This window comes from Echinops telfairi, unplaced genomic scaffold (genome assembly GCF_000313985.2).
Source record: "Echinops telfairi isolate 266 unplaced genomic scaffold, ASM31398v2 ScPeMD7_26;HRSCAF=91, whole genome shotgun sequence".
NCBI lineage: Eukaryota > Metazoa > Chordata > Mammalia > Afrosoricida > Tenrecidae > Echinops > Echinops telfairi.
Genome location: NW_022103923.1, coordinates 1,832,286 through 1,849,541, shown reverse-complemented (window position 1 = coordinate 1,849,541; position 17,256 = coordinate 1,832,286). Strand labels below are relative to the sequence as shown.

General features: G+C 42.8%; 1 protein-coding gene and 1 pseudogene across 1 annotated transcript in view; one reads left to right on the top strand and one right to left on the bottom strand.

Annotated features, from left to right (window-relative positions):
- The window catches only part of TSPAN7 (tetraspanin 7), a 124,519-nt gene that overhangs the window by 78,105 nt on the left and 29,158 nt on the right, over positions 1 to 17,256 (bottom strand). The gene's annotated exons all lie outside the window — the stretch shown is intronic.
- LOC105979703 lies at positions 1,606 to 1,961 on the top strand (annotated as a pseudogene).

The window sequence follows — 17,256 nt, the reverse complement described above, 5'->3', positions numbered from 1 at the left end:
AACATGATGGTGGGACAAGAGGAAAGTAAAAGGAAATAGAGGAAAGAACCACGAGGCAAAGGACATTTATAGAGGTCTAAAGACAGGCATGTACATATGTAAATATATATATAACGAGAGGGGAATAGAACTATGTACTCATATCTATATGTTACAAATTAAGGTTGCAGAAGTACTCCCTCAACACAAGAACACTTTGTTCTAACAATCTGGCATTCTGTGATGCTCACCTTCCGTACTTGATTGCTGAAGACAAAATGGGTACATAAGCACATGCAGTGAAGAAAGATGATGGTGCCTGGCTATCAAAAGATATAGCATCTGGGGTCTTATAGGCTTGAAGATAAACAAGCGTCCATCTACCTGAGAAGCAACAAAGCCCACATGGAAGAAGTACACCAGCCTGTGTGATGATGAGGTGTCAATGGAATCAGGTATCAGGCAACTAAGACTCAGAATAAAACCATACCCAAAGTGAATGGGGGGGGGCATGGAGCAGAGACACAATCCCCACCTGTAGACAATTGGATATCCCCTCACAGAGGCGTCACAGGGAAGCAATGAACCAGTCAGGGTGTAGTATAGCACTGATGAAACACACAGATTCCTCCAGTTCTTTGGTGCTTCCTTCACCCCACTATCATGACCTAATTCTACCTTACAAGTCGGATTAGATCAGAACATGCACACTGCTACAGATAAAAGCCCGCAGTACAGGGAATCCAGGATAGATAAACCCCTCCGGGCCAACAATAAGAATAGAGATACCAAGGGGACAAACAACGGAAAAGTGTGTGAGGGAAAACAAAGGACAATGTAAGATATGGAAAAAGTAATCTATGAGTTATCAAGGGTTCATGAGGGAGGGAGGCCAGGGGAGGGAGGGGAAAGAAATGGGGATCTGATATCAAGGGCTCAAGTGGGAGGAGAATGCTTTGAAAATGATGATGGCAGCATACGTGCAAATGTGCTTGACACACTGGATGAATGTATGGATTCTGATAAGAGCTGTAAGAGCCCCTAATAAAAGAAGAAAAAAATGACAATTGAATAAAACATATAAAACCTTGAAAGAAAAACTAATTGCATAGTTGTAATTGTGGATAACATATAGCAATCTGTAGTCAATTAGTGTTTACATATATTTTCAATTATAAAATGATTTCAATAGTCTATTGCTTGAATTTATAGGTTAAAATATGAATTAAAATAGGGCAATAGATACATTTTCTGGAAACAAATGTGTAGATCTACCTATCTATTTATTTGGGGAAGGAAAAAAGGCCACCTGAAAAGATGTGGGAAATGTATTTAGAATTTGTGTCTTTATTTTGGTGCAATATTTAATTCTCGACTTTATAACTCATACAGGACGTCAACCTCTCAGAGAAAATAAAAGTTCCGTTACTGTCAAAAGAAAAGAATGCCAGTTACCGTGGAAATCACAGAGCTGTTTATAGTTTCCACCCAAACTAGAAACTAAGTGTTATGAACCCAAAACGACAGGTATTCCCTGCCTGAAATTCGGCTCCTCTTGCTTTCCACACAGCCGCTGGCCTCCTTAAGACTTCTGTGATGGACTGTGCGGCGGCTGAGAAGGCGGCTATGGTGGCGGCTGCGCCAGCGAGGGCAGCGGAGGAGGGGGCAGAGGCAGTGACCGATTTCCTGAAAGGATTGCCCGTCTACAACAAAAGCAATTTTAGCCGATTCCAGGCTGACTCTGTGTGCAAAGCCTCGAACCGACGCCCCTCAGTCTACCTGCCTACTCGGGAGTACCCATCAGAACAAATCATTGTGACTGAGAAGACCAATCTCCTCCTACGCTACCTGCACCTGCAATGGGACAAAAGGAACACTGCCAAGAAGCGAGATCAGAGCAAGCGGACCTGGAGGCCGAGAGCTCAGCTCCCCACCGCAAGAACGCCAGGACGGACAGCCAGGACATGCACAAGGACACTTAAGACTCTCACTGCCCTCTCCCAAGCCTCCTGTCGTGTCTGCTTTGCATCGTGCATCTGCGCCCGCCCCCACCTGCCTGCCCGCCCCACGCCGTCCACACTGCGTCCACTCTTCTAGGAGCTGATGTATTTATTTTCCTCGAGTTTTTATTTATGCTGTAAAGTGTTCCCACCAATGGTTAATGAGGACTTCAGACCCTGTAGTGTGATGTCGGTAGATGCTTTTTAAACAAGACAACCCCCCCCACACACACACAGGCGCACACACACACAAAAGACTTCTGTGATGGTTCAACCTCAGAAAATGCACAGCCAGTAATCATTTTAAAAACAATACAAAGGCCTGCCCTGAGCTCTTAAGAGAAGGACTCCAGTCTGAGAAAAAGCCTTAGCTACTTAACACTGGTAATCTTTCCCATCTCCAGTGTCCCTTGGAGTACAAGCAAGGTTAGTGCGTTCAAAATATTGCCTGCTCCCCCCCAATAAAACCCCACCACATATATATAAACCAAACCAAACTTACTGCCACTGAGTCAATTCTGACTCATAGTGACCCTATAGGGCAGGGCTGAACTGCCCCATCTGTGTTTCTGAGGTTGTTACTCTTTATGGGAGTTGAAACCCTCATCTTTCTCGCTTGGAGCACTTAGTGGTTTCAAACTGCTGACTTTTGGATAGTACCATACATGGGGCCTTCAAATAGTTCATATCCTTTAATTATATGTTCCCAGGAACTTTCTGAAGCCCCCTTGTACATAGGCGCGTGCACGCGCACACACACGCACACAAAACCACAGGCTTCAGAAGGTTCGTGGAAAAACAGAATGAAATGATAGAATTAGTTCATGTGCTTTTTGAAGCCACCATTTGTATATATGCTCAAAGCAGATGAGTGACAGTTGAGTACTTGACTGTTAACTGAAAGATTGATGAATCAAACCTATCCAGCTCCTCTGTGGGAGAAACACCTAGCAGCAGTCTGTTCCTGTAAAGATTAGTCTAGAAAATCCTATGGGGCAGTGCTACTGTGCCACATGGGGCCTCTATGAGCCAGAATTGGCTAGATGGCAACCACCATCCATAGCTCAGCACAGAGTGAACACAGCAGGTGGTGGGCAATTCAAGGTCCATCAGACGCAGTCATCCTAAATTCCAACAGAGTGGACTACAATGCAACTTTCCTGGGTGGGAAAAAGGAGCCCAAACAGCTGCAATGACGCTGAAGATCTTGGCTTCATAGACAAGCTGGAAGCTTGGGCTATCCCAGGGGTAGCAGGAGCCACTTTACTTGGACTTAAAAATTTTGATTTAGGCTCTCAGCACTAGCCAGACAACTGATTTTCTGGGCTGAGAATTCAGAATGACTGGTAACTTTACATTCACAGCAAAATCACCAGGTTCAGAGATAGGACCTCAAAGCAAAATCAAGATGGCGAAAGAAACCTTAATGAGACACAGCTGTTAATGCAGCTAAAAGTACCCAAAGCCAGAATGGATTTCAACAGCAGGAATAAAAAGCCATCCCACATTCAATATAATGGCAACATTTTTTTCTCTCAGTCTCATGACACTGTGAAGCTGTCTCCCATCTACCACTCCCCATAGGCAGACTACTGGCCACCAAGTTCCATTTCCACACTGCTAAGATCTGTGTCCATTGTCTAGGCTCTAGCACAACATTCTTCACTGAGCAAAGGGGTCAACATGGAGGCCTATGTGTGTGTCCACCAACTGTTGCAGGCTTACACCAAGCATGCAAGTTGTGAACCATCTGCACTATACAGATGTAGCAACAGATCCAGAGAAGTCAAACGGCTTTTCTAAGAATGCAAAGCCAAGGCAGAATCAAACCCAGATCCGACTCCAAAGTTCAGGCCTTGTCCATATCTTACTGGCAAGGTCTAAAGCAGTGGTTCCCAACCTTCCTAATGCTGCAACCCTATATATAATACAGTTCCTCATGTTGTGGTGACCCCCAACTATAAAATTATTGTCGTTGCTACTTCATAACTGTAATTTTGCTACTGTTAGGAATTGTCATGTAAATATCTGATATACAGGATGTTATTTTCATTGTTACAAATTGAACATAATTAAAGCACAGTGATTAATCACAAAAACAATATGTAATTATATATTGTGAAATATTTATTTCTAATGACAAATAAATGAAATTTTGTCTTGAAGCACGGGATAGCATGGGTAACAGTCTTCATGCCGGATACTTATATGTGGGTGGACCCGCCTGGAGATGGATAGAGGAGTGGTGTCTCAGTTCTTAAGATCATTTTTCTGATGGTCTTAGGCAACCCCTGTGAAAGAGTTGTTTGACCCCCACAGGGGTTGTGACCCACAGGTTGAGAACCACTGGTCTAAAGTAATGGTTGCTGCAAAACTGCAGATCAACAATGTCAAAGTTTTCTAAATAAATTCCTCTTCTAATTAAAAAGCTGACACTGGTTGGCAGATTTTTCTGATATGAGACACTTCAATATTTTCCTTTGAGTAAAAATGGAAGAGATACCATCTCCATGATGCAGAATGGTAAAAATCAGGTAAATAAAGCAAGTGAACCTGGATGCAACTCCTTAATTCCTTGCAAATGAAATACTCACAGCATGTAAGACCCATCATTTTCTCCCCTCAGTGAAGGGCATTTGAAAGCCAACATTGTAAAGTAGTTCAGAGTGGCCTGCTAATGTGCTTTTCTTTAGAGGTTGAAGGAACATAAAAGGGGCTCAAAACCTGCATTAGAAAACTGTTAAAATTGGTCCAAACTCCAATACCAAATTCACTGTCATTGAGTCATCAATTCTGATTTATAGTGACTCTATGGAGCAGGTTGAGCTGCCCATGTGGGGTTCTGAGACTAACTTTCTTCTTTAATCCCTTTAAATGAAAAGGATTCTCTCCATAGAAACTACAAAGAATTTGGCTCAAGACCCTGTATTAAAATGAAACCCAAGCTAAGGTCAAAGGCTCATAGTCAGAAATGGATTGATAATTATTTTGCTTTAAAACAAATTTACTTTTGGCAGTTGACTAAGTATTTTGTAGTCTATTATTATAGCAAAGATCTTGCTGGAGTGATGGGAAACAAGATAAACAGATTCTTATTCTTAACAACCAAACAGCCAGGCATAGAAAGCTCTCTGGAGCTGAAATCTGTTACTAGAATGATAACACTCTCAATATTTTGAATATGCTAATATTTAAATTCACCAGGCCCTCATTTAAAGCTCACGGAAGTGATGGAGCTCAGGAATGATACTTCTGGGTGTGATACATAATTTAGTCTGAAAAGCTCAGTTGGACTAACTACAGCGTGGCAAATAATATTGCATGGGCTTGCAAAGGTGACAATGCTCCTATTTGTGGTGGCTGTTTTCAGTTTCTCACTGTTGCCAAAGAGAAGTAAAAATGCCAGAGGAAAATGAGATGCTGGTACCCACAGCCTTGAGTGGCCAATGGGTTACCTAACCCTGTGAATGTACAGAAAAGAAGCCCTTCATGACATCCCAGCCTCACCAGTCACACACACACATGCTACTGGGTGGCCCTGAAAACCATGCATGCTTTGTTCTGCAGACAGACAGCTCAAAAGAGTCCATGAATGACCTTCAGCCAGACATCAAGCTGGTGGGGAAATGTGAGTTGCTGCAGCTGGGGAAAGCAGGTGTTTCTCAAGATTTCTGGGTGCTTAATTCACTGCTTAAAAGCCCAGGAAAGGTTGTTCAATCCAATACATGTCAGAACAGTTTTCTCCTTCATAGTCCAATTAACTCATAGAGATCTTTAAAGAATTCACAAACATGAGTCCAAACCAGCCCCTGGGATAAGAAAAGCCCAGAATTTTTCATTTTCATTTTTTAACTTTCACAGTGCTCCAAAACCAAGATCATGGATTGGATGCAGATTCCTGCACTGCTACTTTCTAGCAGTGACCTTGGGGTTCTCTGCTTAAACTACTCCAGTCTTCATTTTGTCTTTTTGTAGACTGTGGAATATTCTGCTTGCAAAGGCCTCAACATGTGTGCCTGGCACAAAGGTGATCGATGAACCTTGTTCATGAACTTACCCTTTGGCTTTAAATAGTCAAAAATGACCTCTAGCCAATAATTTAGAAAGGAAAAAGCCAGTTCTGGCTTCCAGGCTAAGTTGGCAAACCAAACACATCCATCTAACTTCATTCTCTTGCAACCCCTGCTAAAGCCACATAAAATCAGTGCCTTTTTAAAAAGAGGCGCCTGTAAGAATGGGAGAGGAGACAAAGGCAATCAAGTTCCAAGGCAAGTTGGAGGATAAAAACTGATCTCACACCAACAGGGAAGAAAACTGGGGAGAGGGCACCAGGCACCTGTGGATCTGGAGTAAAGGGCACAGCTAAAATACAGAAAGCTGTTCAGGAAGCAGTGACAGCCCCGGCACCCCAGTGTATGTCACCGAATAGCTGCCTCTTCTTCACCCAGGAAAACAGCCAGATTCTTATTCCCTAAAGAGGATAAGAATATGCTCTGAAAAACAGGAGCATTAAATGAACGCTGAATGCAGAAACGGTAGCACCGGCACCACCACCCACTTCCTCCAGACTAAAGACTAGACCTTACCACTCCCAGCAGGAGACACGAGGGCTTCTCTTAAGCATCCATGCAAGCTCAGGGAAGAGAGCTAACGATACTGACATTGCTAACCAAGATCCATCCAAAAGTACAACTCAATTTCAAAACAGCTTTCTAGCCCCCCAAGCAACCAAGGAGGATCAGACATCTGAGAAAAGCCTCCATCAAGAATGAGACCAAAGCAAGCCCAGAGGAAAGAGTAATTTGGAGGAAACCAAGACCACGCATGGCTAGGAGAAAACTTAAAGTACAGAACAATGATATCCTGGGAGAGAGAAAAAAAGACCACATCTGTGAAATAAGACAAGGATAAAAAAAAAAAAAAGCAAAAACTCAAAACTCAAAACAAACATTCTTGGAATTGAAATATCTTTTCAGAAGTGAAAACAAACAAACAAACAAAAACAAAGTATTAGAAGATCTCTTCCAGAAGTTAAGAGCAAAAAAAGAGAATAGAAATGGGAGAAACTGAACCATCAGAGCCATTACAGAGGTTGCAATGCCTGTGTGTGAGCTGCAGAATGAAGAGCGAAAATGGGGGCTGCAAAAAGATATTCAAGAGTATTTCGCAAAAGTGAAGTATCTGAATAAAATGGAACATCCTAGATCATCCAGCAGCATGAATGAAAGCCTACATCAGGGCTCATTAATGTGACATTTGAGATTCTGGAGGCCAAAAATACTTATAAGCTTCCAAAGAGGGGTGGGGGTGGGGGAATCAGGCCACAGGCAGCCTATCAGGAATCAGAAAGGCTCCAGGCTTCTCAATACTAACAATGGGTGAAATGATGAAGGGGCAATGTATTCATTCACCTTCAGACCTTGGGTTTCTGACTTGAAACTGGACTCCTAAAGTACCAGTCAAGTGTGGCAGTAGAACAGACATTTTGATACTTATCTTAAAATCTTACTGCCCATGTATTCTTTCTTAAGAAAAAAAAAGTTAATGAAGGATGTGCCTCCACCAAAACACTCCAAAAAAAGAGAGGAAGACATAAAATAAAATAAAATTTCTAACTCAGATGATAGCCCCAGGAAATCTCCCAATGGAAGTGAAGAAAGATCCAAAGATGACAGCTGTGAGCCCAAAGAGGGCACCCAGCCCTGATTAGAGCAGTATGACTCAAGAGATAGGCACACTGAGGACTATCATCACCAGCTTCCTGTCGGAATGGGGCCAAAAAGACAGAGTGAGTCTGCTCTCAAGATCCTTCTTGTGCCGTTTTACCTGACCTGACCATGGGCTGATATCCTTCATTTCCCCAACCTGCTCCACTGTCTGAATCAGCCAAGGGTGCCAATTTCACTCCACAGTCGTGCTATCCTTTGACATACTACTAACACCAGACCATGGTGAGAGAAAAGTAGAACACGCAGAGCTGCCCATGCCCACTGACTCTATTTCTGCCAGACCTCTAGTACTTGACCCTCTATTAAGGCACCGTTAGATGTGGGAAGCCCTGTTTTTCTCCCAGGATTCAGTCAAAGTCTTGTACACCGACCTTCTCTAGAACAAGACTATGGAAGCTGAAAGCCGGACTTCTTCCAGGAACTTGGTTCTGGTTACCTTCTTGTTGGAGCCTCCCTGCATTAGAAGCAATGGGGCCCATTCCGTACACACATATGATTTGTGCAGGCTGTTTGGTTTTCAAAACTGAACAATATATGGCTTAGGGATGCATATGAAAGGGCTTCAAAATATTTGTGGAAAATTCCATGATCTTTTCCACAAACATTTTCTGTAGTGCCCTCGTACATAGTTCTGGAAAGTTAGAAAAGCCAGGGAACATGTAACACAAGTCAGGATTATCTCTGGGGGAGGGCACAGTGGAAGGCCCTTAAAGGAACTACTGTTGTTTGAATTCCTTAACTTGAGGAGGTGTGGAGGGGCACACATGTTAGATTTTCTTGTGGTTGTTTTCTGTACTTCTATCTACTAAACATGAATCTGCATGGAGGATATTTTTCCCCAATCAAAAAGCATTATTCCTGAGAGCCCAACAATGATTTGGGTCACAGATTCTATTGTGACTTCAGCAGAATATGTACCACTTGTATCTGTTGTCTCCCAAACAGCAGTGGTCAGTCTGTTCCAGTCATCACAATCTCTTTATGTATCCCAAGGCAGCAGCCACAGAAGGCAAATCTGGAAGACACTTTACAGTGAGAACAAACAAACAGGACCCTCTGTAACAAGCTTTCATATACAGCCACAATGAGAAATGCCCTACCAGTGGGATTCCCGGGAGCTGCCAGGCTTCTGAGAGAAACTGAAGTCTCTAGTCAGAAGAGGCTGTTCTCCCTATCCCAATATGTTTTATTCTTGTTTGAACAAACTGGAAATTCCAAATAAATGCCCCAAACAGGCTCACTTTCCAGCATGTTTCAGATGAAACAGCAGAAATGTTTACCATTAACTACTGGCCCCATGTATGCTACAGTTACTTGAATGCTATATTAGCACAACCACCATGACTAAAAGTTGCTTTTCTTGAAAGGCATTTTACGATTCAATTTCACAACACTGTTTCAATAGGGGGGGAAAACCAAAAACTCATTCCAAATTCTTGTGTGCTGAATGGTGCCCTTCTGTGTCCAGTCACAGAAGGAATGATACATTTCTATACCCATTAACAAACAAAAAAAACCCCAAGCTCACTGCCATCGATTTGATGTTGATTCATAAACCCTATAAGACTGGGTAGAACTGCCCCTGTGAGATTGAGACTATACCTCTTTATGGGAGTAGAAAGCCTCATCTTTTCCCCCAGAGGTGGCTTGAACTGCTGAGCTTACAGTTCTCAGCCCAACCTGTAACCACTCATGTCACCAGGGCTCCTACACAGGAGACTGAAAATGCCACACAGTCCAAGTCTCTGGCTGCTCAACTATGTAGCTAAGAGTCTTCCCTTCCTACCATCAAAGGTTGTTCCCTCTTTGGGGATTCACCTGAACGTTCAGATGCAGAGGATCAAAACCAACTGAGCCCTGATTAGAGTAAAGTCACCATTTTCCACTTACTCAAGTAATAAAGTGAAATGTCAGCTACATTTTATTAAGACAAATGGATGCTTACCATAGACTTTTCTAAAGTATGGTCAGAACCAGAACCTTCAGAAGGAATATTTTTTCCCGAAGTTGAACTGCCTCCACTTGTCACAAGATGGCTCCTATGTGACTAAGTTCATCTCTCAGATGACTCTGTGAAGTGATTCAAGACATGTGCCCGATGCTCTTTTCCCTGGATGTTTCTGATACAGTAATCAAGGATGTATCTTATCTTGTCTCAGAGATTCTCAATTTTGGTTGCACATTGAAAGCACCTGGGTAGCTGTGGGGGAAAAAAATACTGGTGCCTGGGCCTACCTCCTAAAAATGGATTTATCATCTCTCAAGGCTGTGGCTTGGGCTACCCATTTTTAAAAGAGCCCCAGTTGATTCTAACACACATCTTAGAGTGAGAATTATGTGTCTCGTAGAGAATAAGCCAATGAGCCCTGGTGGTGTAGTGGGTCATAAGTTGGGCTGCTAAGCTTGTTAGAAACCACCAGCTGCTCCAAGGGAAACCGATGAGGCTTTCAATGGCTGTTAAGCGTTATAGTCTTGAAGACCCACAAGGGGTAGTTCTATCCTGTTTTTTAGTGTCTGTCTGAGTCAGAAAACGTTCTATAGAAGTGAGTTTGAGTTTTGGATTATTTCTTTTGCGAGAACGATAGTGATTTCTTTCCTTCTGTCAAAGATAAAAACAAAACAAAACAAAATGTGCTGCCATCAAGTTGCTGTCAACTCATGGAGACCTGAAAGGATAGGTTGGGAACTGCCCTTGTGCGTTTCTGAGATTGTAATGGTTAGTGAGAGTAGAAAGCCCTGTCTTTCTCCCAGGAGCAGCTGGTGGTTGTGAATGGCTGACCTTGTGGATCACAATCCAACACGTAAGCCCTATGCCACCAGGCTTATGTCAAAGAAAGCTGACATTTCTTAGAACTCTTTTCTGCAGCAACGAAGTGTGTATACCTATATGTGCCACTGCCTGTGTACACCTGTAGGTGCACTTTTAACTAATTAAAGACAGGGACTGGTGAGTCAGGCTGCCTGGATTTGGCCACTACCTGGTTCTTGTCAACTGAGAAACAGCCAGAAAGCAAAGGCACTGGGACTGACTTAGCAATCTTGGGCAATTAATTGTCTTGTGCTTCTGTTTCTTCCTCCGTGACGTGGTCTTAGAACAGGACCTGTCCCTCACAGCATGACACATATCAGACAATAATATAGAAGCTATAGGGTTGCTCTGAGTCAGAATCGACTCCATAGCAGTGAGTTCAGTTTTGAGCTTTTGCTTACAAAAATAACTATGACACACAAAGCAACTTAGAAATATTGGTTCAAGGAAATATCAAGCCGGATTCTGTCAACCTCTCACCCACCCTCACTCGCCACAAGAAATCATCAAGGAAAGTAGTCACTAGGGCAATTAAGGGAAGTCCAAATCAGAGCAAACTTGTTTCAGGGTGTGAATCCAACATTGTGGGGCCCAACGTCCCTCAAAAGTTTCTGAAATATCTTTCACTTTTTGAATGGAACTTAATTCAGCTCTGAAGAAGGCAGCTTTTTTTTTTTTTTTGAGGTCCACGAGGGAAATTTAACATGACATAGCAACATTTTTCTCTCCCCGTGTCCACCCTTTTCTTCATCATTTCAGACATCCATGTCTTTGTTAATAGCCTGGTGTGAAATCGGAGCACTGCTATTCGCAGAAGCTGGCAGGAACAGCTTAGAATTCCAAGTTTTTCTTTTCAAAAGAGTATGTCACTGCCTGACTAAACAGATAAAGGAGTATTTTTTCAAAGAGTTCTCTGAACCCTTGTAAGAGACCGAGGCCCCGGAATTTTCCTTACTTGAAGAAAAAAAATTTTTTTTAGAGCTGCATGCCAGGCAGCACAGAAATCCATTAATCTTAAAAGATATTTGAAAAAGGATATCAAAACTGAATATAGTCTGGAAACGTATGTGGGGGCCTATTTGGCGGCGCATGCTTTGCAATGACAAAAATAAATATAAAATCATATTTGTAGAAAGATATTTTGCGACCTGCAGCTCCTAAACACAGAGGAAGCCTGATGGTAGACATGCCACAGTCTCGCACACTGCCTTCCACTAGTAATAGGACCGGTTCATTATGAAGGCAGTGTAAAAATGCTGCAGAAAAGTGGTGTGAACAGAGACAGCTCCAAGTCACAGTCACCAGCAACACTTCAAATCCACTCTGCTTGCAGAGCTGTTCATTCAAAAGCCTACACTTAAATTCTCTCAGATCCTGAAGTAGCTTCTAAAAGACAAAATAATTTTTTTAAAAACCTCCCATTTTGAAACATGCCAATTACTAAATTCATTACTGCTGAAGTAGCTACAAAGGCCCAATATTTCTCTAGGGCAGTGGTTCTCAACCTTCCTCATGCTGCGACCCTTTCATACAGTTCCTCATGTTGTGGTGACCCCCCCAACCATAAAAATTATTTTCGTTGCTACTTCATAACTGTCATTTTGCTACTGTTATGAATCAGGTGACCTCTGTGAAAGGGTGGTTTGACCCCCAAAGGGGTCGCGACTCTCAACTTGAGAACCGATGCTCTAGGGTACTTGGGCATTGTGTATCAAATGCTTCTCTAGAATCAGCGTCTAGCATCAGGCTAATTCAGGATTTGGGTGCTAGGTATTTTATCTTTAGGAGCTAACTGGGTACACAGGTGAAAACACAAAGTCGTTACACCTTTTTAATAGTGAATGGAGGGACTAAAAGTATCACCCCCAAACAACAATACCATCGAGTCAATTCTGACTCATACTGACCCTATAGAGCAGAATAGAACTGTCCCTGTGGATTCCCAAGGCTGGACCTCTTTTACAGGAGAGCAGAAAACTTCATCTTTCTCCCGTGGAGCTGCTGTTGGGCTTAAAAGTATCACATGGCATTAATGATCTAGTGGATAGTATGTTCATAAAATGGAATTCTGTGGCAGAGGAATATGCTGAGTGAAATGGAAAAATATAAGCACTTATATTCATGAAAAGTGGTTAAGAGATTTGGAAAGGGCTGCATTTTCATAGAAAATAAGACTACTAATGGAAGGATCTGCATAAAAATGTTACAGGGAGTTTTCTCTCAGTAAAGGGGGCACAGGGATTTCCCTTTGGGGGGTAATTTCTAATATATATGACTGGCACAATAAAAACATGCATAAAATATAAAATAAATTGCAACAAACTATATACAAGGAAGCTAAAATGATTAACAAAGTATTACAAGGTACAGAATCCCCTTGCAAAAAAGTAATTTAGCTTCCCCACACATCCACACATGCCCCGCCCCAGCAACCATACCAACACCCGAGGTGAACGCATGAGGACTGACCAGACCAAGTGGGATTGATCATCTAGGTTTCCAGAACTAAGCCTCATGGGGCATGACAGAATCTAGCATGACCACACGGTAGGACTATAGCAGCCCTCAGATGGAGCTTCCAGGTTGGTGACCATGGAAATTCTGCATTATTTCCCAGATTTCACCCTATCAGTCGGTCTCTCTTTGTAACATTTTTTATTGCCATGAAATTGAGCCTCCAGGTCCAAAGAGGGGTGAACTACCCTCTCCATAAATATGGTATACTCTCTGAATTCTGCCAGTTGTACTAAATGAATTAATGAGCCCAGAGACTGTGAAAGCCAGTCGGGGGACTGGTGTCTGCAGAATTGGCACTCTGAACGAGTCTTTCTGACATGTGGGCTCTAACCTAGCTCTGAGGGGGCTAGAGTCAGAGACAGAAATGTAAGGATGGCGATGAGTGTATCAGAGGAAGAGTCCATTTCCACACTTAGAAAATTGGATTCATGTTGCTCCTTAGTTAGAAATGAAGTTGGAATTTTCCCATTAGTACAAGTATACAAGGGCTGGGGGTGGGGGGAAGGCTTCAAAAGGTTCCTGGAAAATTGGAATTAAAAGATCATGGGCACACCATGAGGATGCAATACCATACCTAGCTTCGTAAACTTAGAGATGAAAGCAGTTATTCTAAGTGAGACATTTCAATTAAAAAATGACATTATTCTCCCTGTTTCAAGATGTGCTATGTCGTACTTCCAGTGCTTTTTGGCATCTCTGGGATTAACTTTCAATCTAAACTGTCCTTTCATTTGTATATCACTAGCCTTGGAAACTGCAGCAACCAATACAGAGCAGTCCGATGCAGTCTCTAGAGCATGAAGCAGCATTGAATTCAAAACTGTTCTACAAATCACTGGATTAATGAAATTCATCATACACAGGAGTGCTGGGATGTAGGCTGCATGTAAATCACATCTATCAAGCTAAAGGGCAGACATCGATAGCAACTTCTCAATAACTAGAACAGCAAGCCCTAAACTAGGAATTTCAAAGGAGAACCAGACTTCCTTCACTCATTTTCTCAGGGTGACTCCCTCTGCATCCACACCACCACTCAGAGGCTCTGGAATGTAGGCAGTTGTCTCACAACATTGCTGAGCTCCCAAAAGATCATTTCAGAACCACCTGCGTGAAACACACTGCCTTCCTACAACTTTATGTAGTCTTCGATGTCTAAGCAGAATGTTGTTAGGTGCCATCAAATGGGTTCCAACTCAGGGATCTTATGTCCAACAGGACGAAACACCGCCGGGTCCTAGGCCTTCTTAACAAATGTTTTTATGTTACGATGCAGCCACTGTATCAATCAATCTCAACAAGGGTCTGCCTCTCTTTTGCTACCTCCACACTGTATCAAGCATGATGCCCTTCTGCAGGGACTGGTCTCTCCGGACAAGTCCAAAACATGTGAGATGAAGTCAGACCATCCTTGCCTCCAAAGAGCATTCTGGCTGAAAAGATTTACAATAAAAATGGCATGATTAAAAAAAAGGCATGATAAGATCAGGAAATCGAATCATTGAAAATGGCTTCTACTGGGAAAAAGGAGAGTTCCACGGTCTCATTTTGGTTCATATTCACAAAGAGGGTTTCTCTCATAGTGGCGGCTTCCACTAGGTGTTAGCGAATAGTCATCGCTCCTGGTGAGGCAAAAATGCTAGTGGGCGGAGATGGGATTGTTGTGGCATTCATCACCTCCAAATTGTTTGATGTTTCTAAGTCAGTTGCCCGTGAGTCACTCAAGTCAATCCTGGCTCAGGTTGGCTTCAGGTTGCAGTCTACCAAGATGACTGTGTCAGGAGTCAAGAGTCCAGAAACCTCAGCTCTCAAGAGCCACCCCTGCTCCTGAACTAGAAAACTCTGAGAGTCACGATCGGTGGGAATCAATTTAAAACCACTGGATTGGTTGGTTTCTTTTTTGATATGAGTTGGATTTGACACAATGGCAGAGGGTTTGCTTTGGGCTTTGTCTTGTTTTCTTGACCCTTTTGCTAGGGCGTTCATCTGGGGACACTTTTGGCAAAGACGGCCTGGCAATCACAGCTAAAGGTCCGCTCAGGGGATTTCTCCCTGTCGTCCATGAGAGGGAATCCATATTATTTCAGTCTAATGTTTAATACTGGCTGACTCCTTTGCTGGTCGTATTAATGAAGTCACAGCTGGACCTCAAATGGACAAAAGAGCCTTTTCCAGGGAGATGAGAGAAGCAGAAATAGCACGCTCACCATCTACGAATCTTTGTAAGGCCATTCTAAGCCCAGAGTATGTGCTCTTCAAAGAAAAGTCTTGAGATAATTCCTGTTGCTAGTTACAAGGAACATAAAACTACTTTCCTGCTAAGTGCAAGAACACCACTTTTGCTTCAAAATGGCCCCAATTCAATCAGGCCATAAATCTTACTGCACTTGCTAGTTACATAGACAAGAGAAATGAGACTTGGAAAACACAGACACATACGCACACACGGCTAGATTTTAGCCTCTCAGGCTTTCTATTTATAGGTCATTAAATTTTCAAATGTCACTCTTAGCTGGGCTGTAGACAGACGTGATAGAAACAGCATATTATCTCAGTAAGTGACAAACAGCTGGCAAAGCTTAAGAGCTTTCCTTGCAAATGGAAGAAACTGAACAAAGGACCACAGAGGAGAAGCAGCCAGTAAACCCTACGTGAGATGCTTTTCACAAGGGCAGTTCCATTTTTGTGCTTTACGAATGGGGAGGGGGACAAGATCAAGGAGAAACTTAGGACTCTTTGTATGCCTTGGCTCCCCCAGCTGGGTACACAGCTCACCCAAGTATCTATTCTCTCCTCCGGTTACTGAAAATACATGGACGAGCCCGTCCATGAGGAAAAAAGTCACATATCACCAGGGAGACAGGAGGACACTCCCGATATAGTTTTTCAAAAGACTTAGAAAGCCAAGCATGTTCACTTCCTCTCTCTCTGGATTCTGCCAAAAGTGTAACTAAAGCGCCTGCCTAAAGAGACTTTATTCCCAGATAGAATTCTGTCTGTTCACATGTGACACTGGCAATCGGCTGCATTCTGAAGTATCTTAAAACTAGCTCATTGTGAAGGCAGACATTCTGGCATGGAAGTGAGAAAAGGCTGCCACCCAAAGAAATGCACATTGTCTTGCACCAACTGCTACTAGAAAGAGATTTCAAGGATTCCTGCAGAAAGGGACTGTCGTCTTGATAAGAAACTGAGCATGAGAAACAGCGTGGCTGGGAGAAGCAGAACAAAATCACTTTCAAACGAAGGGAATTTTCCATACTCAGTTGGAAGGTAGACAATATGGCCTGGCGAGGATGCATCTTGTTCTCACGAGCCTTCTACGGTTGCTTTCCTTTCCAGGGGGCCCTTTGCTTCTTTCCTGTTGCCAAGAAAATGTAGGACAAGCTAATCCAAGCGCCACAAAATGGGGGACTCTATTAACGCTGATTGCAATTCAACTCCACGCCTGCAGTTCTTGATTAACCCGAACGAGGTTGCCTATTTGTGGCCGGCTCCAATTATTTCCTCATTTTCAGAATACCCATTGTGTTTTTGAATGCATCCTTAGTATTACATTTTATACTAGGCCGTTTTTGTTCCCTTCTTTGCCCCCAAATATTTAAAAGTCTTACATATGTGTTTAATTCCACTTCAAGAGAGAGTTTTAAGGTGGCAGTCCCCCAACATTCCCTACCAGGTTAGCAGCCCCGTGTGTAACCCACTATGCCACCTGGGCTCCTAGGGTTATGCAGGAGATACTCAAAGTAACGGGTCAACCAACTCACAAGAAAAGTAGGTTCACGTGGACAATGCTATTTACTTTCCTCCTTGCCCCAATTAGTGTTGCCTTGGCACACTTGTCAGGTGTTTGGCTGCCAATCATAAGGTCAGCAGTTCAAAATCACCAGCAGATCCACAGGAAAAAGATAAGGCTTTCTCCTCTCCTACAAGTTAAGGTCTCAAAAATGTACAGGAGCAGTTTGATCCTGTCCTACAGGGTCGCTATTAGTCAGAATTGACACGATGGTAGGGAGTTTGGTTTCGTTTTAAAGAACACTAGAAAAAGCAAGCAAAGTTCACTAAGATCTCAGTATTGCTTTCCAACTGGGACCTCAGATTTGGGAGAGAGATTATTTTTCCCTGTTTCCAACTGACCATTATCAGTCAACTAAGTTTGCAACTAAGGAAGCAAACGAACAATCTCAAAAGTCTAGAATACTCTGTTTGCAGGCAGCTGACA